The following is a 27,322-nucleotide window of genomic DNA, read 5'->3' as shown; positions in this document are numbered from 1 at the left end:
GTCCAAAGATGTGCGGGTTAGGTGGATTGGCCATGCTAAATTGCCCATAGTGTAAGGTTAATGGGGGGATTGTTGGGATACGGGTTACGTGGGTTTAAGTGGGGTGATCATTGTTCGGCACAACATCGAGGGCCGAAGGGCCTGTTCTGTGCTGTACTGTTCTATGTTCTATGTTCTAACCATGTATATTGACTGGGGTCAGATGGTGCCTGGGGAGGCACCCATATGACTCGTGGCGCTAAATTCACAGAGGCTTGGCTCTGTCTGCATTCCCTGGAGGAAGCAGCCTCGTCATTCCCCAAAATGCAACAACGATTTGCGAGCGGGCCCCCAGGGGTCCACAAGACAACGACAAAGATTTCAGAAGAACCGGTTGTTATTTCTCCAGAATACTAAAATAATTATTCGACCATCGAGAAGGGGACATTTACTTTGATATTAGTGTTGCAACATTTCAGACATTTTTATTGCTCTAATCATTCATCAAAGACAATTGTTCATACAGACCATAATCCATTGAATTTTCTGGAGATGTTTAATGATCGCAATGTAAGTCTATTTAGAAGGAGGATATTGCTACAACCATTTAGTTTTTAAATTATACATGTAGCAAGAAGAGAAAACGGGATTGCAGATATTTCACCATGACTTTGAGGTGTAAGAAGAATGGAATGTTCAATAATAATAATCTTTATTATTGTCACAAGTTGGCTTACATTAACACTGCAATGAAGTTACTGTGAAAAGTTGGGAATGAAAGACTGAAATGTTTAAATTGGCATGCATAAATATGACGACATATGTACCATACAGTGCATTAGTAATGAATACTGTTTAAGGTTGAAAAGGTTTTGGAAAATGAAGTCACCGGTTCATATTGCTGGTTCATTTTTTTTTTAAGAGGGGAGATGTGGGCCAGAATTCTCCGTTTCAGGGACTTGGCGCTGACGCCGGGACTGAATTGCATGAATTCTACGGCCCCGATAGCAGCGCTTGTTCCGGACCGATTTAGGACATCCTAATGGGCCAGCACAGAGGCCACGTGGAACCAGTGCAATTGTAACAAACACTGGGATTTCATTCACTGGGGTTGTGATTGGCATCGGAGAGCCTGAAAAGCAGGAGCTGCACGTAGGGACCCCAGTCCCCACACATCCTCATCCCAACTTAGAAGGTGGCACTGGTTGGGTGGTGGAGTATGCCCATCCAGTTGATGGGTTGACTGAGGTCAGAGGGTACCTGGGGGTGGCCTGGGGAGGCATTCATATGACTCATGGCGCTAAGTTCACAGTGGGTAGTCAGCAGCGTGCACAGTCACATGGTTGCCTCACAGGCTGCGGCAATGGTGGTCTGTGCCCATCCACCCTGACCCCATGACTCACCTGGCCACCCCCCGCTACTCCCCCGGCCCTGTCAGAAGTCCCCAGCCAGCAGCACTACGGTTAGCACACTATAGCGATGTTGGACATTTTCCACACCCCCTTTCTCTCCGTCTGCAGCCTGTTTCTCGATTTTAAATACCACAAGTTAACCTCTCCTTCAGTAATTCCTCCTGGCGAAGGCGGAGCATCACGGGGGGCCCGGAAATTGCCGGATAATGCCCATCAATGATACGGCAAAGGCGTTTACTGTACAATTTGCATGCCCACACCGGTATGCGGCGTGGAACACATTCTCGTCGCTGTCGAGATATCGGAACATGGGATTCCGTTGAGCATTCGAAGGCAGCCTCGATTTTCGGGCCGATCACGTTTCCCAATTCAGGCATCACTAGATGGAGAATACCGCCCGGGATGTATGTAAATAGTGATATGTATAATGGGGTCAATTCTCCGGGAAGCTCAAAGAGCGTTTCCCGAAGGAATGGAGAATCGAAAAATTGGGATCCCGGTGCTGATCCGAAGGTGATGCCCCGCTGACGGCGGGATTGGGGTTCATGCTCACGCATCAGCGCGAGGATGTAGTTGAATGCAAAAATAGTCTTAATGACCCATTTGCATCCATTTAGCGGGCCCGGTACCCTAATCTCTGGCCCTCGGTGATTCTCCGGCCTCCTGCGCTGGGAAGCACATGGGCAGGGATTACTACACATCTCAGCAAGCAAAGGCTTGACATGGTGGAACAAGGGGGGAGACCCCATCCCCCCAATGCATTACCCGCCCACCCCTGCTCTACTAGACTCACCTATGTGCCCCCCAAGTTCTTCAAAATGAGAGAATCCCCCAAGAGACCCCTTTAATAGGGAGACCACCCCCCCCCCCCGGACCTCCTTAAAGATACTGCCCCCCAAGGACCACCTTAACAGGGAGACTCCCAGGGACCCCATGAATATGGAGACCCCCAGGACCCTCACGAATATGGGCAGCACGGTAGCATAGTGGTTAGCACAATAGCTTCACAGTTCCAGGGTCCCAGTTTGATTCCCGGCTTGGGTCACTGTCTGTGCGGAGTCTGCACGTTCTCCCCATGTCTACGTAGGTTTCCTTCGGGTGCTCCGGTTTCCTCCCACAGTCCAAAGATGTGCAGGTTGGGTAGATCGGCCATGATAAATTGCCCTTAATGTCCAGAAGAAAGGTTGGGTTGAGTTACGGGGATAGGGTGAAGGCGTGGGCTTAAGTGGGGTGCTCTTCCCAAGGGCTGGTGCAGACACGATGGGCTGAATAGCCTCCTTCTGCACTGTAAATTCTATGATTCTAAACCTCTGGGGACCCCGTGAATAGGGAGACCCCCCCAGGGACCCCGTGAATAGGGAGACCCCCCCCCCCCCCCCCCAAGGACCCCGTGAATAGGTAGAACCCCCCAGGGACCCCGTGAACATAGAACATAGAACATACAGTGCAGAAGGAGGCCATTCGGCCCATCGAGTCTGCACTGACCCACTTAAGCCCTATCCCCGTAACCCAATAACCCCTCCTAACCTTTTTTGGACACTGAGGGCAATTTATCATGGCCAATCCACCGAACCTGCACGTCTTTGGACTGTGGGAGGAAACCGGAGCACCCGGAGGAAACCACGCAGACACTGGGAGAACGTGTAGCCTCCGCACAGACAGTGACCCAGTGGGGAATCGAACCTGGGACACTGGCGCTGTAAAGCCACAGTGCTAATCACTTGTGCTACCTTGCTGCCCGTGAATAGAGAGACCCCCCCAGGGACACCATGAATAGAGAGACCCCCCCCAGGGAACTTGCGAATAGGGAGCCCCCCCCGCCCCAGGAACCCCGTGAATAGAGAGACCCCACAGTGACCCCCATGAACAGGGAGACTCCCCTCCAGGGACCTGATGAATATGGAGACTCCCCCAGGGACCCCATGAATGTGGAGACCCTCATGAATCATGTGATTAGGGAGACCCCCCCACCTCCCCCCAGGACCCCGCAAATAAGGAGACTCCCCAGGAACCCCATGAATAAGGAGACCACCCTGGGGACGCCATGAATAGGGATCCCCCTCCTTGGGACCCCCTAATTTAGTAACCCCAGAGACACCTAACTAGAGGCACGACCACAGAGACCCGCTAACTAAAGGACCCCACTACTGAGAACCCCTAACTAAAGGGACCCCCTCCACAGAGAGCCCCTTGCTAAAGGAACCTCCATAGGGGCCACATGACTGAAGAGTCACCCCCACACACATAGACCCCCCTCCCTCAAACCCCCCCCCCCCACCCCCATGGTTCCAAACATCAACCACATCAAAGAGCGGTAAGTGCATTGCGATCACATTCTTGATTAGATTGCACTTAGTGATTGGAATATACTTGCCTCTCTTTGATGTGGTTGATATTTGTAAACATCAGGGTTTCAGCACTTTGGGCCACTCACCCATGAAGGGAGATGAAGGCTGCAGCTGTTTTGTGGAAGCTGTCAATCACAGCCCATTTAGAAATGAATTAATAGCTAATGGATCTGAGGGGTTGTAGCACAGCTTACAGTTGTTCTTCTTCCAATAATGGACCAGGAATGGACATGTGGAGCTTCCAGGTAAGTCTATTTTCTATGGGTGTGGGGGTGCTGTATGCACCCCAGTCTTTTTAGTCTGGGGGGCCCTTTAGTTAGGGGATCCCTGTGGGAGGTGCCTTTATTTAGGGGGTCTCTGTGGGAGGGTCCCTTTATTTAGGGGGTCTCTGTGGGAGGGTCCCTTTAGTTAGGGGGTCTCTGTGGGAGGGTCCCTTTAGTTAGGGGATCCCTGTGGGAGGTGCCTTTATTTAGGGGGTCTCTGTGGGAGGGTCCCTTTAGTTAGGGGATGTCTGTGGGAGGTCCCTTTCATCAGGGGGTCTCTGTGCAGGGTCCCTTTAGTTAGGGGATTACCGTGGGGGTCCCTTTAGTTAGGGGTCTCTGTGGGAGGGTCTCTTTAGTTAGGGGATGACTGTGGGGAGTCCCTTTAGTTAGGGGATGACTGTGGGGGGTCCTCTTTAGTTAGGGCATCTCTGTGGGTAATTTCTTTAGTTAGGGGGGCTCTGTGGGTAATTCCTTTAGTTAGGGGGTCTCTGTGGGTAATTCCTTTAGTTAGGGGGTCTCTGTGGGTAATTCTTTTAGTTAGGGGGTCTCTGTGGGTAATTCCTTTAGTTAGAGGGTCTCTGTGGGAAATTCCTTTAGTTAGAGGGTCTCTGTGGGAAATTCCTTTAGTTAGAGGGTCTCTGTGGGTAATTCCTTTAGTTAGAGGGTCTCTGTGGGTAATTCCTTTAGTTAGAGGGTCACTGTGGGTAATTCCTTTAGTTAGGGGGTCTCTGTGGGTAATTCCTTTAGTTAGGGGGTCTCTGTGGGTAATTCCTTTAGTTAGGGGGTCTCTGTGGGTAATTCCTTTAGTTAGGGGGTCTCTGTGGGTAATTCCTTTAGTTAGGGAGTCTCTGTGGGTAATTCCTTTAGTTAGAGGGTCTCTGTGGGTAATTCCTTTAGTTAGGGGGTCTCTGTGGGTAATTCCTTTAGTTAGGGGGTCTCTGTGGGTAATTTCTTTAGTTAGGGGGTCTCTGTGGGTAATTCCTTTAGTTAGAGGGTCTCTGTGGGAAATTCCTTTAGTTAGAGGGTCTCTGTGGGAAATTCCTTTAGTTAGGGGGTCTCTGTGGGTAATTCCTTTAGTTAGAGGGTCTCTGTGGGAAATTCCTTTAGTTAGAGGGTCTCTGTGGGTAATTCCTTTAGTTAGAGGGTCTCTGTGGGAAATTCCTTTAGTTAGGGGGTCTCTGTGGGTAATTCCTTTAGTTAGAGGGTCTCTGTGGGAAATTCCTTTAGTTAGAGGGTCTCTGTGGGAAATTCCTTTAGTTAGAGGGTCTCTGTGGGTAATTCCTTTAGTTAGAGGGTCTCTGTGGGAAATTCCTTTAGTTAGGGGGTCTCTGTGGGTAATTCCTTTAGTTAGAGGGTCTCTGTGGGAAATTCCTTTAGTTAGAGGGTCTCTGTGGGTAATTCCTTTAGTTAGAGGGTCTCTGTGGGTAATTCCTTTAGTTAGAGGGTCTCTGTGGGTAATTCCTTTAGTTAGGGAGTCTCTGTGGGTAATTCCTTTAGTTAGAGGGTCTCTGTGGGTAATTCCTTTAGTTAGGGGGTCTCTGTGGGTAATTCCTTTAGTTAGGGGGTCTCTGTGGGTAATTCCTTCAGTTATGGGGTCCCTGAGGGATCTCCCTAGTCATGGGGTCCCTGGGGGGTCTCCCTATTAAGGGGTCCCTCGAGGGGTCTCTTCCTACCAAAGTGATCCTTGGGGGAGGTCTCGCTAATGACGGGTCCCTGAGGGGGTCACCCTATTAAGGGGTCCCTGGGGGCGGGAGGGGGGTCACCCTATTAAGAGAGTCTCTGGGTATGCGGCGAGAATCACGTCACTCCCGTACTTGGGGGAAGGGGAGGGTCACCTGGTCAGTCTGGGGGTGGAGGGTGGGGGGCTGCCTTGCGATGGGGGAGGAGGCATCCTCCGTGAATAGGGAGATCCCCCTCCTTGGGACCCCCTAACCGAAGGAACCCCAGAGACACCTAACTAGAGGCACGACCACAGAGACCCGCTAACTAAAGGATCCCACCTCTGAGAACCCCTAACTAAAGGGACCCCCTCCACAGAGAGCCCCTTGCTAAAGGGACCCCCTCCACAGAGAGCCCCTAGCTAAAGGAACCTCCACAGGGAGGCCCTAGCTAAAGGTACCCCCTCCACAGAGAGCCCCTAGCTAAAGGTACCCCCTCCACAGAGAGCCCCTAGCTAAAGGTACCCCCTCCACAGAGAGCCCCTAGCTAAAGGTACCCCCTCCACAGAGAGCCCCTAGCTAAAGGGACCCCCTCCACAGAGAGCCCCTAGCTAAAGGGACCCCCTCCACAGAGAGCCCCTAGCTAAAGGGACCCCCTCCACAGAGAGCCCCTAGCTAAAGGGACCCCCTCCACAGAGAGCCCCTAGCTAAAGGGACCCCCTCCACAGAGAGCCCCTAGCTAAAGGAACCTCCACAGGGAGGCCGGCCATGGGTCTTCACGATCGGGCCACCTGCACGAAAATGCAGCCCAATAGCAGAATCCCTCATAATCCTCACCCCACATACATTTGGATGGCAGGGGATATGGAATTGCTTTGGTGAGACCCGTAGTAATCACCACCCACATGGTTCCCGGCCCTAGGGACCTGGGAGTCACAGAGGGCCGGAGATTAGTGTTCTGGACCCGCTAAATGGATGCAAATTAGTCCATTTGCATTCATTTACATCCTCGTGCTGGTGCGTGGGAAGGAACCGCCATCCCATCCCAGCAGGGTTCGGGTGGGGGGGGGGGGGAGGGGGGGTTCGGGTGGGGGGGGAGGGGGGGTTCCGGTGGCGGGGGAGGGGGGTTCGGGTGGGGGGGGGTTCGGGTGGGGGGGAGGGCGGGGTTTGGGTGGGGGGGACGGGGGGTTTGGGTGGGGGAGGGGGGGTTTGGGTGGGGGGGAGGGGGGTTTGGGTGGGGGAGGGGGTTTGGATGGGGGAGGGGGGTTCGGGTGGGGGGGGTTCGGGTGGGGGGGAGGGGGGGTTCGGGTGGGGGGGAGGGGGGTTTCGGGTGGGGGGGAGGGGGTGTGGGGTTCGGGTGGGGGGGAGGGGAGGTGTGGGGGGGAGGGGGGGTTCGGGTGGGGGGGAGGGGGGATTCGGGTGGGGGGAGGGGGGGGTTCGGATTCGGGGAGGGGGTTTGGGGGGGAGGGAGGGGTTCGGGTGGGGGGGAGGGGTTCGGGGCTCGGACCATCGTGTTCAGATCTGCGCCCGCTGACACCTGACGTCGATCCCAATTTTCCGATTTTCCATCCCATCGGGAAACACGTTTTGGGCGCAAAGGTAAGAGAGAAATGGGATTTGGGAAGGGGCATAGACAGGAACATGCTGTCGTACTTGATATTTTTAGGAACATTATCTTGTTAAAGAGGCTTTAGAAGATTCAGGCATGCCTGTCTGTTGTTGGTTCTCTGCTGTTTCCTTCTGTTATTTGCAGCCATGAACGGGAAGGATTTCAGTGAATATTTTGCAATGTGTCTGGGTGATGGACTCGCCAACGTTGAACAGCTGGAAGTATGTGGAGGCTGAGAGGTAGATGTGAGCCTTGCGGAATTGCTGAGTGTGTGAGGGTGCTGTGGACCATCTGAATGCCAGGTAAAAGGCCTAATTGCTGATGGTGTGTGATAGGCTGTTGTTGCAAAGAGATTTGTGGAGCGTTGGGTAGGAAATATCATTTGAAGCTGCATTCATCAACGTTGACCATTACAAGGTCATTAATTTTTTTTCCAGCAGTGCAGTCAAGCCTCTACTAATTAACCAGCTTGGCCATTTGTTTCCAATCTCTAGGCGGTGTTCTTTGAGGTGCTCCTGCTCTCTGAGGAAGCAGTACCTCTCTCCACTTCCCAATCTCCTACTTTAGAGCTTTTAGTGCTGTGTCAGAGAAGCTGGGCGCCCTTTATCTTGTGTCTTGCCTCATTTGCAATCTGCAATATGCAAAGATTGTCTTTCTGAAAAAATGGAAACAACTGATGTAGGTTTGCCTGAAGATCAGGCTGTCTTTTAGAAGTGCAGGCTAGTTGTACATACTAGCCATGGATCATGTTCCTGGACCCATTGATCAGCCTGCAACCAGTCAGCAGGATATTTCATACTGGGCTGCAATCATGTTGATGAGGCATACGACATGATGTTTTCTGCTGCCCGCTTCACTTGGCTGGGAGCAGGATAATTAGGTATCACAATCCCCGCGTTTCGGCCTTTTGGCTGAGATCAAGCACGAGATCAGGTGTAACAATGCATGCTCTTGTCAGTTTAAATCTAGTATGTCCCTCTTCGAGGGACCATGAATTGGATTCAATTTGAATTTAAATTGATTTTAGACAAGCAAGAAGATGGATTAGGGACATACCCTCTCCACACTGCGGCTTTTCTTTAAGAAAGGAATAAAATTTAAAAATGACCCAAAATCCAACTTTTTAGCCCACTGACATTTTGGATCACAGGGTTCTAATCAAATTCATTCGGCATGCTTGTCATATTCTGTTGTGTCTTCATGTTTGTTCCCAGTTGAAACAAGGTCACTTTAAGAGTCATGTGACATGTCGATGATGTCATCGGCCATTTGCAGTGGCATCCTCCACCCTATCCCTGTAACTCAATAACCCCAATAACCCCTCCTAACCTTTTTGGACACTAAGGGCAATTTAGAATGGCCAATTCACCTAACCTGCATGTCTTTGGACTGTGGGAGGAAACCCACGCACACACGGGGAGAACGTGCAGACTCCGCACAGACAGTGACCCAACGGGGAATCGAACCTGCGACCCTGGCGCTGTGAAGCCACCGTGCGATCCACTTGTGCTATCGTGCTGCCCGAAATTTGACGGCGCATTCGTGGCGGGCGTCGGTTTCACGCCAAATTGCAAATCTCTGGTGCCTGCATTCCAGTGCCTGTTTAATAGATGCTGTGGCTGCTGTCGGGGAGAGAGGGGGGTACAGAAATTGTCCAACATTATGCTGGCAGTTGTGCCGTTGGCCGGGGGGGGGGGGGGGGGGGGGGGTGGGGGGGGGGGGAGGGGGGGCTTCAGCCAGGGCCGGGAGGGGCAGCACGGTAGCATAGTGGTTAGCATAAATGCTTCACATCTCCAGTGTCCCAGGTTCGATTCCCGGCTGGGTCACTGTCTGTGCGGAGTCTGCACGTCCTCCCCGTGTGTGCGTGGGTTTCCTCCGGGTGCTCCGGTTTCCTCCCACAGTCCAAAGATGTGCGGGTTAGGTGGATTGGCCATGCTAAATTGCCCGTAGTGTCCTAAAAAGTAAGGTTAAGGGGGGGGTTGTTAGGTTACGGGTATAGGGTGGATATGTGGGTTTGAGTAGGGTGATCATTGCTCGGCACAACATCGAGGGCCGAAGGGCCTGTTCTGTGCTGTACTGTTCTGTGTTCTGTGAGTAGCAGAGGGTGACCAGGAGATCGGCTGTGAGGTCGGCATGGACAGACACGGAACACCATTTCCACAGCCGGCATCTGCACTGGCCGCTGACTGCCCACTGTGGCATGGGTCGTAAGGGTGTCCCACCAGGCCGCCCCCATCCCCCGTCGACTCTGGCACCAGCTGACCCATAAACGGGATGGGTGCGCTCCAACGCAAGCAGTGCCATCTTGTTGGCTGGGATGGTGTCTGTGGGCAGTGAAGTGTGTATTTGCGGCTACAGCTCGTCAGCCTCATGAGTGTCAATCGCAAATCCGGCATCGTTTCTCATTGGAATCGATCGTGTTTCATGTGACGTCGGTGCTATCCCCTCAACGGTCGCCGAATCGGTCCAAGTGCGGCGCCAATTTTGCTGTAGAAGTCATGAATCCTGCCCCGGTGTTAACATGAAGTCTCAGGAACGGTCAATTCTGCTGCACATATACAATCCATTTTGAAAGCTTCAGTTGAGTTTCTGCACTAGGTGGCAGCCTTGCATATATTAACCGGTCTGAATGCAAAGAACTTGGTTTATATTTTGATTTTATTCAGCGATCCCTGGATTTCACTGTTCAGATTTTATAAAGAAAAATATTTCTGCATCAATCCCGTATTTAAAATAATGTAGTAGTGTGGGATTAATTTGAAGCAATAAACATTTTGGCTAATAATTTAAAAACCAAGAGATTGACTTCTATCTTCAGGGCTCCTGGTGAAGGGATTCACCTATCAGCAAGACTCTTGCAGGCTCCATAACATTCCCGTCAGTATTTCTGAACACAAGAGCCACCAGCTCAGAACAGTGTGTTCTCTGCTCACATCTTCACAAGGGCAGCACGGTAACATAGTGGTTAGCACAATTGTTTCACAGCTCCAGGGTCCCAGGTTCGATTCCCGGCTGGGTCATAGTCTGTGTGGAGTCTGCACTTTCTCCCCGTGTCTGTGTGGGTTTCCTCCGGGTGCTCCGGTTTCCTCCCACACTCCAAAGATTTGCAGGTTGGTGGATTGGCCATGCTAAATTGTCCTTAGTGTCCAAAAAAGGTTGGGTGAGGTTGCCGGGTTGCGGGGATAGGTTGGAAGTGTGGGCTTAAGTGGGGTGCTCTTTCCAAGGGCCGGTGCAGACTCGATGGGCTGAATGGCCTCCTTCTGCACTGTAAATTCTATGAAAACAAGGTCACTAATGGGAAAGTAAGTAGGGAGCCCAAGGTGGTCATGTTTTGCATATCAAGCTCTATCGGATTCAACTGCAGGTCTCTTTGCCTTTGTCAAAGATTGGCTACATTCCATTTTGATGGGTGATCATTTTCAGGTCAGATCAACAAGGATGCCAGACAGATAGAAATTACAGTTTTCGTTTAAAGTCTAGCTGGTTGATTTTTGATTTTGAAGTGATAAAGCTGTAAAGTGCGCCTGCCAATCACCCTTATCCATTGTACAATGGGTATTGTGATTTTGAGGCCCATCACATCAATTTCTTGGCATGAGTGAATTTTACTGGAAATTTGTGCCGACTTCAGCAGTATGGTTGCTCCACTGATGGACTTGCTCAAGAAACGTGGCAAATTTAAGTGGACAGCGGAGTCTCAGCAGGCATTTGACTGCCTGAAGGCTGTATTAACCAATGCTCCTGTGTTGGAGAATTACAAGGGGCCCTGTGATCGGTTTGAACTAAATATCTGACTTTAGAGAGGTATGCCGAGGCGTAGTGAAATAGATGGATCGTGCAGAGACCGTTTTGTCCAAAGAGACTGTTGATCAAGAGAGGTTCCAGTTGGAGGAAGAAAAACTAAAATGGACTGTATTACAGTATTGTAAATGTTTGCGTGGTTTGTTTTATGAAAATATTTCTTGAAGGAAAGTGCAAAGCTGAAAAATGAAACTATCTTAAAGTTCATGGTTTTTTTTTTCTTGGGGGTAGGTGTCATGTGAGAGTCCTTTCAGAAAAATGTGTTTCATCAAAAGGCTGCAGTGATGTCATTGTGTGGGTTGAGCTGGGCTGTCTGTCTTTTACTTTCGTTTTAGAGCTGGCAGCTGCTGTGTGTGTTTTTAGTTTCATTTTCAGAGGTGGAGAGCTGCATTGAAAGCAAGCAGCTGAATAATGATCTCTCTCTACAAGCTAAGGAATGTCTCCAGATCATTGATGATTTCAATGTAATATCTGTTTCTGTAGAGAATTTAAACCTGCTGCCTTTATTTTAAAAGGATTTAACTTATGGATGTTGTTTGGAGAGTTTTCAAGGGTTATCTATAGAATATTTTATCTTTAGGGGGTGGTCAGGATTGGTAGTTGATAAACTGTTTACTGTGTGTTTATAAAATGTTAACTGGATGCATGGAGTAAATATTGTTTTGTTTTAAACATACTTTAGCTCTCTTTTGCATTAAACCTGTAAAGTGGGCCCTTGTGCTCCCCATAACCAAAATCTATTTAAAATGTGGGTCAGATGAACTCCTGATATACTTTGGGGTTGTCTAAACCCTGGCCCATAATATGTTATAATGAAAAATATACTCAAAAAATATAATTAAGAAAATATATACAATCCACTCAGCCAAATATTAGACTAGCTTTATTTATGTATTTAATTAATAAAAATATTTTATTCAATGTTTATTTGTGTGGTGAATCACAGTAGTGTAATTCACACTGTATTACACATGTTGTACTATGTCTCTGTGAGCTCGACACACGAGCAGTTGCGCTGCTCTGCCACTAGGGGGAGATGCACTGGGAGTGTACGGGAGTTTGTACAGGGCTCCACCCTTGGCTCCACCTAAGGCTCCTCCCCCTAACCGGAAGTATAAAGGTTGATGCTGTGAGCCTGCCTGCCAGTTCATCTGGAGTTCATCTTGTCACAGGCAGGCTCTGTTGTAAGATGATTAAAACCACTGTTGACTTCTAACCACGTGTCGCATGAATTGATGGTCTCATCAATTTAATCATCTTAAGAAACAGTAAGGAATGACCATGGAATCAGCCCTCAAGCCTAATCGACTGGAACTCGACCCGCAAGGTGCAGAGGCAAAATAAATCTTTTTGCATTGGCTCCGATGTTTTAAGGCCTACCTTGCTGAAGCAAGCACCACAGATACGACGGAGGAGCAGAAACTCAGTCTACTGCACGTAAGGGTGAGCCATCGTATATCTACTCAGCTAAACTGTACCAGCTCATATACAGAGGCCCTGGCCCTACTCGATAGAATGTACGCCTATCAATGAGGTCTACTCGCGCCACGTTTTTACTACTCGCCACCAGCACCTTACAGAATCGCTAGAAGAATTCCTCAGAGACTTAAAAAGCCTTATCCCGGGACTGTAATTATCAGGCTGTAACTGCTTCAGAACATAGAGAACTTACAGTCCGCGATGTATTTGTTACAGGCCTTAGATCGAATTACGTGCGCCAGCGACTGCTGGAGAAGGGGGCCTAAATTTAGAAGATACTGTTGAACTCACTACAACTATGGTGGTCTCATTTCATAGCCTCACCTCGTTTCCTGCCGACTGCGCGACCCCGTCATGGGCCCCCGACCAGCGACTCCCCCAGGCCTGCACTGCGCGGCCACCCAGCCACCATGCTGCCCGCGGCAGCACTGCCCAGCCCGCAACGCGTCCTGCAGCAGCTGAGGGTGAAAAGGCCACTACGCCAGAGTGTGCCTGGCAAGGAAGGACCCAGCCCCTAAACGTCCAGCGACACAAAGTAATCGCCCTCCGCGCTCGCAGTCCCCGGAACGCAGCGGCCTATTCCCCGACTCCGCCCCCACCCACCACGTGCGATCCATGGGGGCCGCCATCTTGGCAGACCCCCACCACGCGGTCCACCACGGGCGACTCATGGGGGCCGCCATCTTGGACGCCATCTTCCTCACCGCCCGCCACGTGTGACCACGGGGGCGGCCATCTTGGGCCCCATCCTCCCCACACTCAAAACTCGATTGAAGACTGCGACCTCAGCGGGCACTCATCGCAGGGCCATCCCAGGGCAGCCGATCGAGCCGCCGACTACCCGCAACTCAACGCAGTCACACTGGACCAAACGCGCCCAAAGCATCTCCACAACTCTATGACAATGGTCCAAATCAACGGGTACAGTACACCGTGCCTTTTCAACTCCGGGAGCACTGAGAGCTTCGTACACCCAGATCTGGTAAGATGCTGTTCGCTTCCCGTTTTCCCTGCACGGCAAACTATCTCCCTCGTTTCGGGTTCCCACTCTGTCCATATCCAAGGGCGCACCGTCACAACTCTAACAACCCAAGGCGCTATCTATTCTAATTTCCAACTATACATCATGCCTGAACTTTGCGCCCCACTCTTAATGGGACTCGACTTTCAATGCAATCTCAAGAGTCTCACCCTCAGCTTCGGCGGACCCCTACCCCCACTCACTATCTGCAGTCTAGCCACGCTGCGAATCTCCCCCCCTCCTCTCTTTGCCAACCTCACTTCGGACTGTAAACCGGTAGCCACTCGCAGCAGGTGGTACAGCCTACAGGACAGGGTGTTCATTCGATCCGAAGTCCGGAGGCTTTTGCGTGAGGGGATCATAGAGGCCAGTAACAGTCCCTGGAGAGCTCAGGTGGTGGTCGTCAAGACCTGGGAAAAATTCCGCATGGTCATAGACTATAGTCAGACTATTAATTGGTTTACGCACCTCGAAGCGTACCCCCTCCCCAGGATTGAAGACATGGTGAATCAGATCGCCCAGTATTGGATTTTTTCCACGGTGGATCTGAAGTCTGCATACCACCAACTCCCAATCCGCCCGGGTGACCGCCACTTCACGGCGTTTGAGGCCGATGGCCGCATCTTCCACTTCCTCCGGGTCCCATTTGGCGTCACGAATGGGGTTTCGGTGTTCTAACGAGCAATGGGCCGAATGGTGGACCAGTACAGGCTGCGGGCCATGTTTCCGTACTTGGATAACGTCACCATCTGCGGCTATGACCAGCAGGACCACGATGCCAACCTCAACCGATTTCTCCAGACGGCCCAGAAGCTTAACCTCACATACAACAAGGAGAAATATGTTTTCCGCACAACCAGGCTAGCCATCCTCGGCTATGTCATGGAAAACGGAGTCCTGGGTCCCGACCCGGACCGTATGCTTAGAACTCCCTCTCCCTCATTGTCCCAAGGCCCTCAAACGGTGCCTGGGATTCTTTTTGTATTATGCCCAGTGGGTCCCTCAATATGCGGACAAAGCCCGCCCACTCTTTAAGGCCACACTTTTTCCCCTGTCAGCTGAGGCTCGCCAGGCCTTCAACTGCATCAAGGAGGACATCGCCAAGGCTGCCATGCGGGCGGTGGATGAATCGGTCCCTTTCCAGGTTGAGAGCGATGCCTCAGAGGTAGCTCTTGCAGCCACACTAAACCAGGCAGGGAGACCAGTCGCATTTTTCTCCTGAACTCTCTCCGCTTCGGAACTTCGACACTCCTCAGTTGAAAAGGAAGCACTAACCATTGTCGAGGCTATTCGTCACTGGGGGCACTACCTCGCAGGTAGAATGTTCACCCTCATCACCGACCAAAGATCAGTTGCCTTCATGTTTGACAAATCGCAAAGGGGCAAAATTAAAAATGACAAAATTCTGAGGTGGAGGATCGAACCCTCCACCTACAAAGACGATATTATGTATCGACCGGGGAAGCTCAACGAGCCCCCAGATGCCCTGTCCCGTGGGACGTGTGCCAGCGCACAGAGCGACCGCTTAAAAGCCATCCACAATGACCTCTGCCACCCGGGGCTCACCCTGCTCGCCCACTACATTAACGCCCAAAATCTGCCTTTCTCCACCGAGGAGGTAAAAGCCATCACCAGGGATTGCCTGATCTGCGCGGAGTGCAAACCGCACTTCTACAGACCAGACAGGGCCCACCTGATCAAGGCTTCTAGGCTCTTTGAACACCTCGCTATCGATTTCAAAGGGCCACTCCCCTCGACTAACAGGAATGTGTACTTCCTGAACGTCATAGACGAGTTCTCCCATTTTCCCTTTGCTATCCCGTGCCCCGATATGACCTCCCACACAGTCATTAGGGCCCTGCATAGTATCTTCACCCTGTTTGGTTTCCCCAGCTATGTACACAGCGACCGGGGTTCGTCCTTTATGAGCGACGAGCTGCGTCAGTACCTGCTCGACAAGGGCATTGCCTCGAGCAGGACTACCAGCTACAACCCCAGGGGGAACGGGCAGGTGGAGAGGGAGAATGCGACGACGGTCTGGAAGACCGTCCTACTGACCCTCCGGTCCAGGAATCTCCCGATCTCCCATTGGCAAGAAGTCCTCCCCGACGCGCTCCACGCTATTAGGTCCCTCTTATGTACCGCTACCAACTAGACCCCTCACGAGCGGCTTTTTATTTTTTCCAGGGGCACTACCAGGGGGGTTTCGCTCCCGGCAATGGTTGAAGACACCGGGCCCAGTACTCCTCCGGAAGCACGTCAGGGTGCACAAAACTGACCCACTCGTAGAGAAAGTGCTCCTACTGCATTCAAACCTCCAGTACGCCTTCGTAGAGTTCCCTGACAGCCGTCAGGACACTGTATCCCTCCGGGACCTAGCACCTGCAGGATCCAACTCCCCCACTACCACCGCCGAGGTACCCCTCACATTACATCCCACCCAACTCGCCCCCCACGCCCCCGCACCTACCAGTTCGCTACATTTTCTTCTCGCGCCAGGGCCAGCCAGCTCCCAGCGCCCCCAGTCGAACCAGATGGGTACGAAGCTCGGGCGGAATCGCACCCGGAGTCCGCCATTGTACCCCAACCGACGGTGCTCATCCAGCCACTAGAAGGGGCTGCAACCCCGGTGCTCCGCCGATCACAGCGGACAACTCGGCCACCGGACAGACTCAATCTGTAAGCCACCATCTCCGCCGGACTTGATTTTTTCACAGGGGGTGAATGTGGTGAATCACAGTAGCGTAATTCACACTGTATTACACATGTTGTACTATGTCTCTGTAAGCTCGGCACACGAGCAGTTGCTCTGCTTTGCCACTAGGGGGCGATGCACTGGGAGTGTACGGGAGTTTGTACTGGGCTCCACCCACGGCTCCTCCCCCCTAACCGGAAGTATAAAGGTTGATGCTGAGAGCCTCTCTGCCAGTTCATCTGGAGTTCATCTTGTCACAGGCAGATGATTAAAACCACTGTTCACTTCTAACCACGTGTCATGTGAATTGATGGTCTCATCAATTTGTAGTTATATCAAGTAGTTTAAATGGATAAGCTATAAGTTTTATTTAATTTTTCTCCAGTCCGAATTTAAATTGCTGCTCTAGGTTAGAAGCACATCTTAAAATTCACCAATATAGAAAAACATCATAGCAGCTGCCAAGAATGTGCACAGAGACCTTTGTAGATGATCACATATCAATTGCAAATGATTAGAGTAGAAGTGCTTGTGATTCACATCGGCTTTGGGAACAGTTAAAGGAGTCCTCAGGTTTACATGGATGTAATCAATGACACGCTTAGATCCTTCAGAATGCACCTTGGGTGGGATTCTCCGAAATGGAGTCAGAGTGTCCACACCGTCGCAAACGCCGTCTCGTTTTACGACGGCGTGAACAGGCTGCTCCCACGTCGAATTCTGACCCCCCACAGGGGTGAGCACAGCGCTGGAGTGGTTTGCGACACTCCAGCCGCAGATCCCGGCATGATCTGGGCGCCGCGGGATCCGCGCATGCGCAGTTGCGCCTGCACCAATGATGACGTGCAGTGGCACCGGCGCCAACCGACGCATGCGCGGTAACCTTGTGAAACGCTCCGGCCCCTCACCAACATGGTGCCAGGGTTCTGGGGCCGGTCGCGCAAGGAAGTAGGCCTGGGGGTGGGAGAGGCCGGCCCGCCGATCGAGCCCCGATCGTGGGCCAGACCCCATCGGAGGGCCCCGCCCCCCTGGGGAACAGACCCCATTGGAGGCCCCGCCCCGCCTGGGTAACAGCCCCCCCCACAGGCCGCCCCCCCAAGCCTTTGCGACGAGTACCCGCCAGCAGTGAGCAGGTGTGGACGGAGCCGGCGGAATTAGGCCATTTACGCGCAGCCACTCGGCCCATTGGCAGCGATTCTCCGAGCGGCCTGGCGCGATTTGCGCGGCCCTGGTTTTGGTGGTGTGAGAGAATCGCGTGCGAGGCTCGGCGGTGTGGCACGATTCCTGCAGCTCCCCGGCGATTCTCCCACAGTGGGGGGGGGGGGGGGAAATCCCACCCCTTGTCTTTTTCTTGGTCTTGTAAGTATCATTATTTTTGCTCCTGTTGCTGCTCCTTATCCTGTCCTGCCAAAAGAATAGTAAGAAGTCTTACAACACCAGGTTAAAGTCCAACAGGTTTGTTTCAAACACGAGCTTTCGGAGCACGGCTCCTTCTTCAGGTGAAGAAGGAGCCGTGCTCCGAAAGCTCGTGTTTGAAACAAACCTGTTGGACTTTAACCTGGTGTTGTAAGACTTCTTACTGTGCTCACCCCAGTCCAACGCCGGCATCTCCACATCATGCCAAAAGAATGGCAGTGATGAGAAAAACTCCACTGCCCGAAGAAGCCTTGTAAAAGTTAAGAATGTTGTATAGCCTATGCGTGTGCTTTAAAGTTGTCTCAGTGTAACCTTTGCCTCTGTCAGTAGACTTTGGTTTAAGTTGCGCTATCATTTCAGTAAGGTACTCGGGCAGCACCGAAAGATTGGAGATGTAATGTTTTATATAAGAAGTTAAGTCAGATATATTCTGAGGACAAAATAGACTTCATGGTGGCACTTGTTCAAAGACCAGAGCTTGTTCCTCCACCCCTTCTGGAGTCCTGGGCGCAGCATTCATTCTTCAATCAAATTACCGATATCTGTTTGCAAGACGTTGTCCACAACTGGTCTGTGTAACAAAAATGACTACCGTTCTGAAATCATTGACAGGAACACATGAGAACATAAGAACTAGGAGCAGGAGTAGGCCATCTGGCCCCTCGAGCCTGCTCCACCATTCAATGAGATCATGGCTGATCTTTTGTGGACTCAGCTCCACTTTCCGGCCCGAACACCATAATCCTTAATCCCTTTATTCTTCAAAAAACTACCTATCTTTACCTTGAAAGCATTTAATGAAGGAGCCTCAACTGCTTCACTGGGCAAGTTCCTCCTAAACTCAGTCCTAAATCTACTTCCCCTTATTTTGAGGCTATGTCCCCTAGTTCTGCTTTCACTCGCCAGTGGAAACAACCTGCCCGCATCTATCCTATCTATTCCCTTCACATTGAGATGCCCTGAGGAAATGTGCTACAACAAGGTATTAATTCTTCTGAAGAACCCACTTAATACATGGTAAATCTCTATCTGAGAACTGGAACTATGTTAATCAGTATGGCATTGTGCCAACCATTAATTATTTATCTTTATATTCCTTGCAGCAGGAGGATTATTTACATATTACTCTGTGTAATTCCCACAGCAACAAAAATCTAATCTGGTTTTCGTATTTTGTGTAACCACTTGCAGCTGGTTAAAGGAGCAAAATAGGTTTAAGGTCCAAATTATTCATAGCACATCAAGAGCAGCATGATCAAGTTAAACGTGGACTGCCTGATTAAGCAGGGGCACTAAAGCACACATTGTACTTTTGCTATTTGTTTCCACAAAATAAAAGCACCATCCTTTTTGCACAAGAAGTGCTCATGTGTTTTGCCTTCTGAAATTAGTAAATCCTAGACATTATCTGGGTATGTTTGGTTAACACCTGTTCTCATTTGTTCTGCTCTTGATCTTTCTAATTTTTTGGGGCATTGTTTAAATCCACAAGGCTTGAATCAGTGCCTGCATCCCTGACCGAAGTGAAGTGGCATGCTTCCTGATCAAGGTGGAAAGGGTTAACACCAGGAACATCTGCTACTGTTGTGACTACTGATGGACCTGTGATGCATTGTCACCAATAACAGAGAGGGGGGGGGGCGCTTTTAAGCCCACGCGAGATTGGCGACGTGGGCGGAAAATCCCAATTGGAGAATTGGGAAACTCAATTCTCTCCGGAGAGGTGCATTTCCTGATTCCCCCCCAACTTGGTGGCGACGTCATGAGGTTCATGCCCACAAAGTGTGTGAACCTCATTTAAATAGATTTCCATGTCTTCTAATATTATCAACTGGCCCCCTCCACATGATAGAACATAGAACATTACAGCGCAGTACGGGCCCTTCGGCCCTCGATGTTGTGCCGACCTGTGAAACCATCTGAAGCCTATCTGACCTACACTATTCCATTTTCATCCATATGTCTATCCAGTGACCACTTAAATGCCCTTAAAGTTGGCGAGTGTACTACTACTACTGATCTACTACTGATGGCCCCCCTCACTGAATATTCATACATCATACAACAGGTTTGGCCAAACAAGAAGCAGACAAGGGATCCCTCTGGCCACAGAGGCAATTAGTATAGGCCTGGGGTGGGAGGGGGGCAGCGGGACATGCCTGGGCAATTCTCTGGCACAGGTTGGCATTGCCAGGTAGGAAGTGTGCCAACATGGCAGTGCTGGGGGAAGTGCCGGAGGCAGGCCCTAGTGGGAGCCCCATGGCAGGGGGTCATATTGGTGTGATGGTGGGAGGAGAGTGGACACTGGGAGGGGAGGGGGGTTACCGACAATGCATGCCGGGGCATGGTGGTGGGAAGTGCCGACAATGATTGTCGAGGGTAGGGGTAGCCCCCAATACCTCTATGACAGGGTCTGGGAACATGCTGATCGGAAAGCCCTTTAAAGATGGTGCCCGACCTTCATGGTGCCGGTTGCCTGCTCTATCAGCCCCACCCTGCCTGAGTGACGGCATGAACCACACACATACTTCTTTAGAGAGGCTCACTATTTGGAGACTGATCTGTGCAGCTTTTTTAAGTTTAAAGTAACCAATTCTTGTTTTTTCCAATTAAGGGGCAGTTTAACATGGCCAATCCACCTATCCTGAAGTTACACTCCGGGTTTCAGTCTGCGCCTGACACTTTGGAAAATCCTGTAGCATTCCACCCTGAGTATTATTTAAATGGTGATAGATTGGGAAATGTTGACATACAAAGGGATCTGGGTGTCCTTGTGCACCAGTCGCTGAAAGCAAGCAGTTAAGGCAAATGGTATTTACAGGAGCGAGGGTGTTTTACTGTAACTGCACAGGGCTTTAGTGAGACTGCACCTGGAGTATTGTGTGCAGCTTTAGTTTCCTTACCGAAGAAATAATATACTTGCCACAGAGGGAGCGCAGCAAAGGTTCACCAGATTGATTTCTGGGATGGCAGGATGGTCGTATGAGGAGAGACTGGGTCAAGTGGCCTGTATTCACTGGCATTTAGAAAAAGGAGAGGGGACCTCTCCGTACGTAGCCAGTGGATCCAAAGAAAAGGAATTCATGGAATGCTTACAAGATGGCTTTTTGGAACAGCTTGTCATGGAGCCCACAAGGGAGCAGGCTATTCTGGACCTAGTGCTATGTAATGAACCAGACTTTATAAAAGATCTTAAAGTAAGGGAACACTTAGGAAGCAGCGATCATAATATGGTTGAGTTCAGTCTGCAGTTTGAAAGAGAGAAGGCAAAATCGGATGTAATGGTGTTACAGTTAAATAAAGGTAATTACAAGGGCATGAGAGAGGAACTGGCGAAAATCGACTGGAAGCATAGAACATAGAACATAGAACAGTACAGCACAGAACAGGCCCTTTGGCCCTCAATGTTGTGCCGAGCCATGATCACCCTACTCAAACCCACGTATCCACCCTATACCCGTAACCCAACAACTCCCCCCTTAACCTTACTTTTATTAGGACACTACGGGCAATTTAGCATGGCCAATCCACCTAACTCGCACATCTTTGGACTGTGGGAGGAAACCGGAGCACCCGGAGGAAACCCACGCACACAGGGGGAGGACATGCAGACTCCACACAGACAGTGACCCAGCCTGGAATCGAAGCAGACCCTAGTGGGGAAGACAGTAGAGCAAAAATGGCAGGAGTTTATATGCATAATTGAGGACACTGTACAGAGGTTCATCCCCAAGAAAAGAAAGATTATCCGGGGAGGGATTAGACAGCCATGGCTGACAAAAGAGGTCAGGAAATGTATCAAAGAAAAAGAGAGATCCTATAAAGTGGCCAAAAGCACTGGGAAATCAGAAGATTGGGAAGGCTACAAAAACAAACAGAGGTTAACAAAGAGACAAATAAGGAAGGAGAGGATCAAATATGAAGGCAGGCTAGCCAGTAATATAAGAAATGATAGTAAAAGTTTATTTCAATACATAAGAAACAAACGACAGGCCAAAGTAGACATTGGGCCAATTCAAACTGATTCCGGAAGGCTAGTGATGGGAGATGAGGAAATGGCTGGAGAACTTAATAAGTACTTTGCGTCTGTCTTCACAGTGGAAGACATGAGTAATATCCCAAAAATTATAAAGGGTCAGGGGGCTGAGTTGAGTATGGTTGCCATTACAAAAGAGATGGTGCTAAAAAAGCTAAAAGGTCTTAAAATTGACAAATCTCCTGGCCCCGATGGGCTACATCCTAGAGTTCTGAGGGAGGTGGCTGAAGAAATAGCGGAAGCGTTGGTTGAGATCTTTCAAAAATCACTGGAGTCAGGGAAAGTCCCGGACGATTGGAAGATCGCTGTTGTAACCCCCTTGTTCAAGAAAGGATCAAGACAAAAGATGGAAAATTATAGGCCAATTAGCCTAACCTCGGTTGTTGGTAAAATTCTAGAATCGATCGTTAAGGATGAGATTTCTAAATTCTTGGAAGAGCAGGGTCGGATTAGAACAAGTCAACATGGATTTAGTAAGGGGAGGTCGTGCCTGACGAACCTGTTAGAATTCTTTGAGGAGGTGACAAGTAGGTTAGACCAGGGAAACCCAGTGGACGTGGTCTATCTGGATTTCCAAAAGGCCTTTGATAAGGTGCCACACAGGAGGCTGCTGAGTAAGGTGAGGGCCCATGGTGTTCGAGGTGAGCTACTGGCATGGGTTGAGGATTGGCTGTCTGACAGAAGGCAGAGAGTTGGGATAAAAGGTTCTTTTTCGGAATGGCAGCCGGTGACCAGTGGTGTCCCACAGGGTTCAGTGTTGGGGCCGCAGCTGTTCACCATATATATTAATGATCTGGATGAAGGGACTGGGGGCATTCTAGCGAAGTTTGCCGATGATACGAAGTTAGGTGGTCAGGCAGGTAGTGCTGAGGAAGTGGGGAGGCTGCAGAAGGATCTAGACAGTTTGGGAGAGTGGTGCAGGAAATGGCTGATGCAATTCAACGTGAGAAAATGTGAGGTCTTGCACTTTGGAAAAAAGAATCCAAGCATAGACTACTTTCTAAACGGTGAGAAAATTCATAATGCCAAAGTACAAAGGGATCTGGGAGTGCTAGTCGAGGATTCCCTAAAGGTAAACATGCAGGTTGAATCCGTGATTAAGAAAGCAAATGCAATGTTGTCATTTATCTCAAGAGGGTTGGAATATAAAAGCAGTGATGTGCTACTGAGCCTTTATGAGGCTCTGGTTAGGCCCCATTTGGAGTACTGTGTCCAGTTTTGGGCCCCACATCTCAGGAAGGACATACTGGTACTGGAGCGTGTCCAGCGGAGATTCACACGGATGATCCCTGGAATGGCGGGTCTAACATATGAGGAACGACTGAGGATCCTGGGATTGTATTCATTGGAGTTTAGAAGGTTAAGGGGAGATCTAATAGAAACTTACAAGATAATACATGGCTTAGAAAGGGTGGACGCAAAGAAACTGTTTCCGTTAGGCGAGGAGACGAGGACCCGTGGGCACAGCCTTAGAATTAGAGGGGGTAAATTCAGAACAGAAATGCGGAGACATTTCTTCAGCCAGAGAGTGGTGGGCCTGTGGAATTCATTGCCGCGGAGTGCAGTGGAGGCCGGGACGCTAAATGGCTTCAAGGCAGAGATAGATAAATTCTTGATGTCGCGAGGAATTAAGGGCTACGGGGAGAATGCTGGTAGGTGGAGTTGAAATGCCCATCAGCCATGATTGAATGGCGGAGTGGACTCGATGGGCCGAATGGCCTTACTTCCACTCCTATGTCTTATGGTCTTATGGACCTCATTGAAACGTTGTAAATTCTGACAGGGCTGGACAGAGTGGCTGCAGGCATGTTATTTCCTCTGGCTGGGAGGGATCTAGAAGGGGTTACAGTCCCAGGATACAGGGTAGGCCATTTAGGACTGAGGTGAAAGGAAACCTCTTCACACAGAGAGTGGTGAACTTGTGGGATTCGGAAGAGTGTGGGACTCACTGGATACACTTAAGGAAATAAGGGAGTGAGCAGGAGCATAGTGTTGAGATAGATCAGCCATGATCATATTGTTTGGCGGAGCAGACTTCAAGAGCCGTATAACCTATAGGAGCCTGCTCCTATTTGCCATGATTCCATGAATAAGTGACTAAGATGTGGTGAGAAACATAAGTACAGCTTTGTGTAGAGTGGTGAGATGTATATAGACCTGTAAATAAAAAAAGAATGGTTTTTACAGCTCACAGTCTATGGTAGCATCCTTAGGGTAACAGGCAAAGCTGAAGGAACCCCATGTAGACCCCGAATCGAAGACAAAATATTGTAGCAGTGGACAGAGCATAAAACCCTAGAAAAATTCCAATGTAAGACTGCAGATCTGAATGACCTACAAAACCCTGGAAAAGGGACAATAAGGAAAAAGATTGAAGACTCCTGAGAGTGAAGCATTGCGAGTGCTGCAGATGCAGGCAGACATACAGATAACAGTGAGTACTTATCAGAACAAAGAACAAAAACAAAGAAAAGTACAGCACAGGAATTTACTCTCTGAGTAAAGAAATTGCCTCTGACATCTGTCCTATATCTATCACCCCTCAATTTAAAGCTATGTCCCCTCGTGTTGGTCATCTCCATCCGAGGAAAAAGACTCTCACTGTCCACCCTATCTAACCCTCTGACTATCTTATATGTCTCTATTAAGTCACCACTCAGCCTTCTTCTCTCTAACGAAAACAACTTCAAGTCCCTGAGCCGTTCCTCGTAAGACCTTCCCTCCATACCAGGCAACATCCTAGTAAATCTCCTCTGAACCCTTTCCAAAGCTTCCACATCCTTCCTATAATGTGGTGACCAGAACTGCACGCAGTACTCCAGGAGCGGCCGCACCAGAGTTATGTACAGCTGCAGCATGACCTTGTGGCTCCGAATCTCAATCCCCCTACTGGTAAAGGCTAGCACACCATATGCCTTCTTAACAGCCCTATTAACCTGGGTGGCAACTTTCAGGGATTTTTGTACCTGGATGCCGAGATCCCTCTGTTCATCTACACTACTAAGAATCTTGCCATTTTATACTCAATACCCCGGCCAATGAAGGCAAGCATGTCGTATGCCTTCTTGACTACATTCTCCACCTGTGTTGCCCCATTCAGTGACCTGTGGACCTGTACACCTAGATCTCTCTGACTGTCAATACTCTTGAGGGTTCTACCATTCACTGTATATTTCCTACTGTATTAGATCTTCCAAAAGACCAGCGGGGCTGGTTTAGCACACTGGGCTAAATCGCTGGCTTTTATAGCAGACCAAGGCAGGCCAGCAGTACGGTTCAATTCCCATACCAGCCTCCCCGAACAGGCGCTGGAATGTGGCGACTAGGGGCATTTCACAGTAACTTCGTTGAAGCCTACTTGTGACAATAAGCGATTTAAATTTCAGTTCATTTCAAAATGCATAAAACATATTCTCCCAATTGTGCCATTAGCCATTTTATATCATGCACCTTCCTCGACTACCAAGAATATCAACCAAGATTCATACCTCATATTAATTTTGATTTAGGACTGAATCAAGGAGGAACTTCTTCACTCAGAGGGTGGTTAAAGTATGGAATTCCCTACCGAAAGGAGTAGTAGACGCTACTTCATTGAATATATTTAAAGATAGGGTATATATTTTTTGAAAAATAAAGGAATTACGGGATATGGCGAGAATGCGGGTAAGTGGTTCTGAGACCACGAAAAGATCAGCCATGATCTTATAGAATGGCGGAGCAGGCTCGAAGAGCCGGACGGTCTACTTCTGCTCCTAGTTCTTATGTTCTTATGTTCATAGTCGCACCTCACCCTTGTTTACTTAGTATTGCTGCAAGGCACTCACTCTCATCCCACAACTTAAACCCACCATAAACTATTGCATGTTGGGCCCAGCAACCAAATACATTTTACCAACTGTCATAATATACACCAGTATGTCATGGTGCAGACACACACACTGATGGACATACAGTAGGACCAATCAACACACACAACACCGCAGCCAATCACCAGTTAGAGCACACTCACTATAAAGACAGAAGGCATCAGTTTTTCCACTCATTCGGGATGCAGCCTCTAAGAAGGACAGAGCCGACAGCTTACAGCACAGATCTACACCATGTGCTGAGTGCATAGACTGGTTAGGATAGGCATAGGCCTTTAGTTTAATCTAACATTGTGTTAACCCACAGTGTAAGTATGTTCAATAGTTTCTAGCTTAATAAAATAGTGTTGTACTATTTCAAGTGTTGGTAGCCTGTATGTGTTACTGCTGAGGGAAGCGCAGTCTCCATGGACCCAGAGCACCCAACACATCATGGTACCAGTAGTTGAGGGATGTTAGAATTTCTTAGACCTACCTGCAAGTGATCTGCCTTCCACCAACATACAGCCATCCTGCAACATGGACAGCGTCCGCCCGCCTCCACCGCTCCGCATCACCGGCAACCTAGGGGCCAACTGGAAGATCTTCAAACAACGCTTCCAGCTCACCTTGAAGCCACAGACCTGGAAGCTGCCTCAGATGCCAGGAAAATCGCTCTCTTCCTCTCCACGGCTGGGGACCATGCCATCCACATCTTCAATTCTCTCACCTTTGCTGATGGCGAAGACAAATCAAAATTTAAGACTGTCCTCCTCAAGTTTGACAGTCACAGTCACTGACAGTCAGTCGAGGTGAATGAAAGTTTCGAGCGCTATGTCTCCCAACAGCGTTTGCAGGGTAAGGATGAACCTTTTACTGTGGGTTAATACGATGTTAGATTAAACTAAAGACCTGTGCCTATCCTACCCAGTCTAATCACTCAGCACATGGTGAGGATCTGTGCTGTAAGCTGTAAGCTCTGTACTTCTGAAAGGCTGCATCCCGAATGAGCGGGAAAACTGATACCCTCTGTCTTTATAGTGAGTGTGCTCTAACTGGTGATTGGCTGCGGTGTTATGCATGTTGATTGGTCCTACTGTATGTCCATCAGTGTGTGTGTCTGCACCATGATATACAGGACTGACAAAAATTCCTCCTTTCTTGCAGGACAAAATGGCCTATAATAGGGCAATTAGAGATGGGCAACGAATGCTGGTTTGAGTTGATTTGATTTGATTTGATTTATTGTCACGTACTGAAGTACAGTAAAAAGTATTTTTCTGTGGTCGAGGAACGTACACAGTACGTACATAGTAGACACAAGAATAATCAACAGAGAACATTGACAAATGGTACATCGACAAAACAGTGATTGGTTACAGTGTGGAACAAGGGGCCAAACAAAGCAAATACATGAGCAAGAGCAGCATAGGGTGTCATGAACAGTGTTCTTGCAGGGAACAGATCAGTCCGAGGGGGAGTCGATGAGGAGTCTTGTAGCTGTGGGGAAGAAGCTGTTCCTATGTCTGGATGTGTGAGTCTTAAGACTTCTGTATCTTCTGCCTGATGGAAGGCTCAGGTAGAAGGCAATGCCTGGGTGGGTGTGGTCTCTGATAATGCTGTCTGCCTTCCTGAGGCAGTGGGAGGTGTAGACAGAATCAATGTGGGGGTGGCAAGATTGTGTGATGTATTGGTCTGAGTTCACCACAGCCTGCAGTTTCTTGCGATCTTGGATCGAGCAGTTGCCATACCAGGCG

Source organism: Scyliorhinus canicula, chromosome 8, assembly GCF_902713615.1.
Source record: "Scyliorhinus canicula chromosome 8, sScyCan1.1, whole genome shotgun sequence".
NCBI classification, from domain to species: Eukaryota; Metazoa; Chordata; class Chondrichthyes; order Carcharhiniformes; family Scyliorhinidae; genus Scyliorhinus; species Scyliorhinus canicula.
This window is presented reverse-complemented; position numbering follows the sequence as displayed.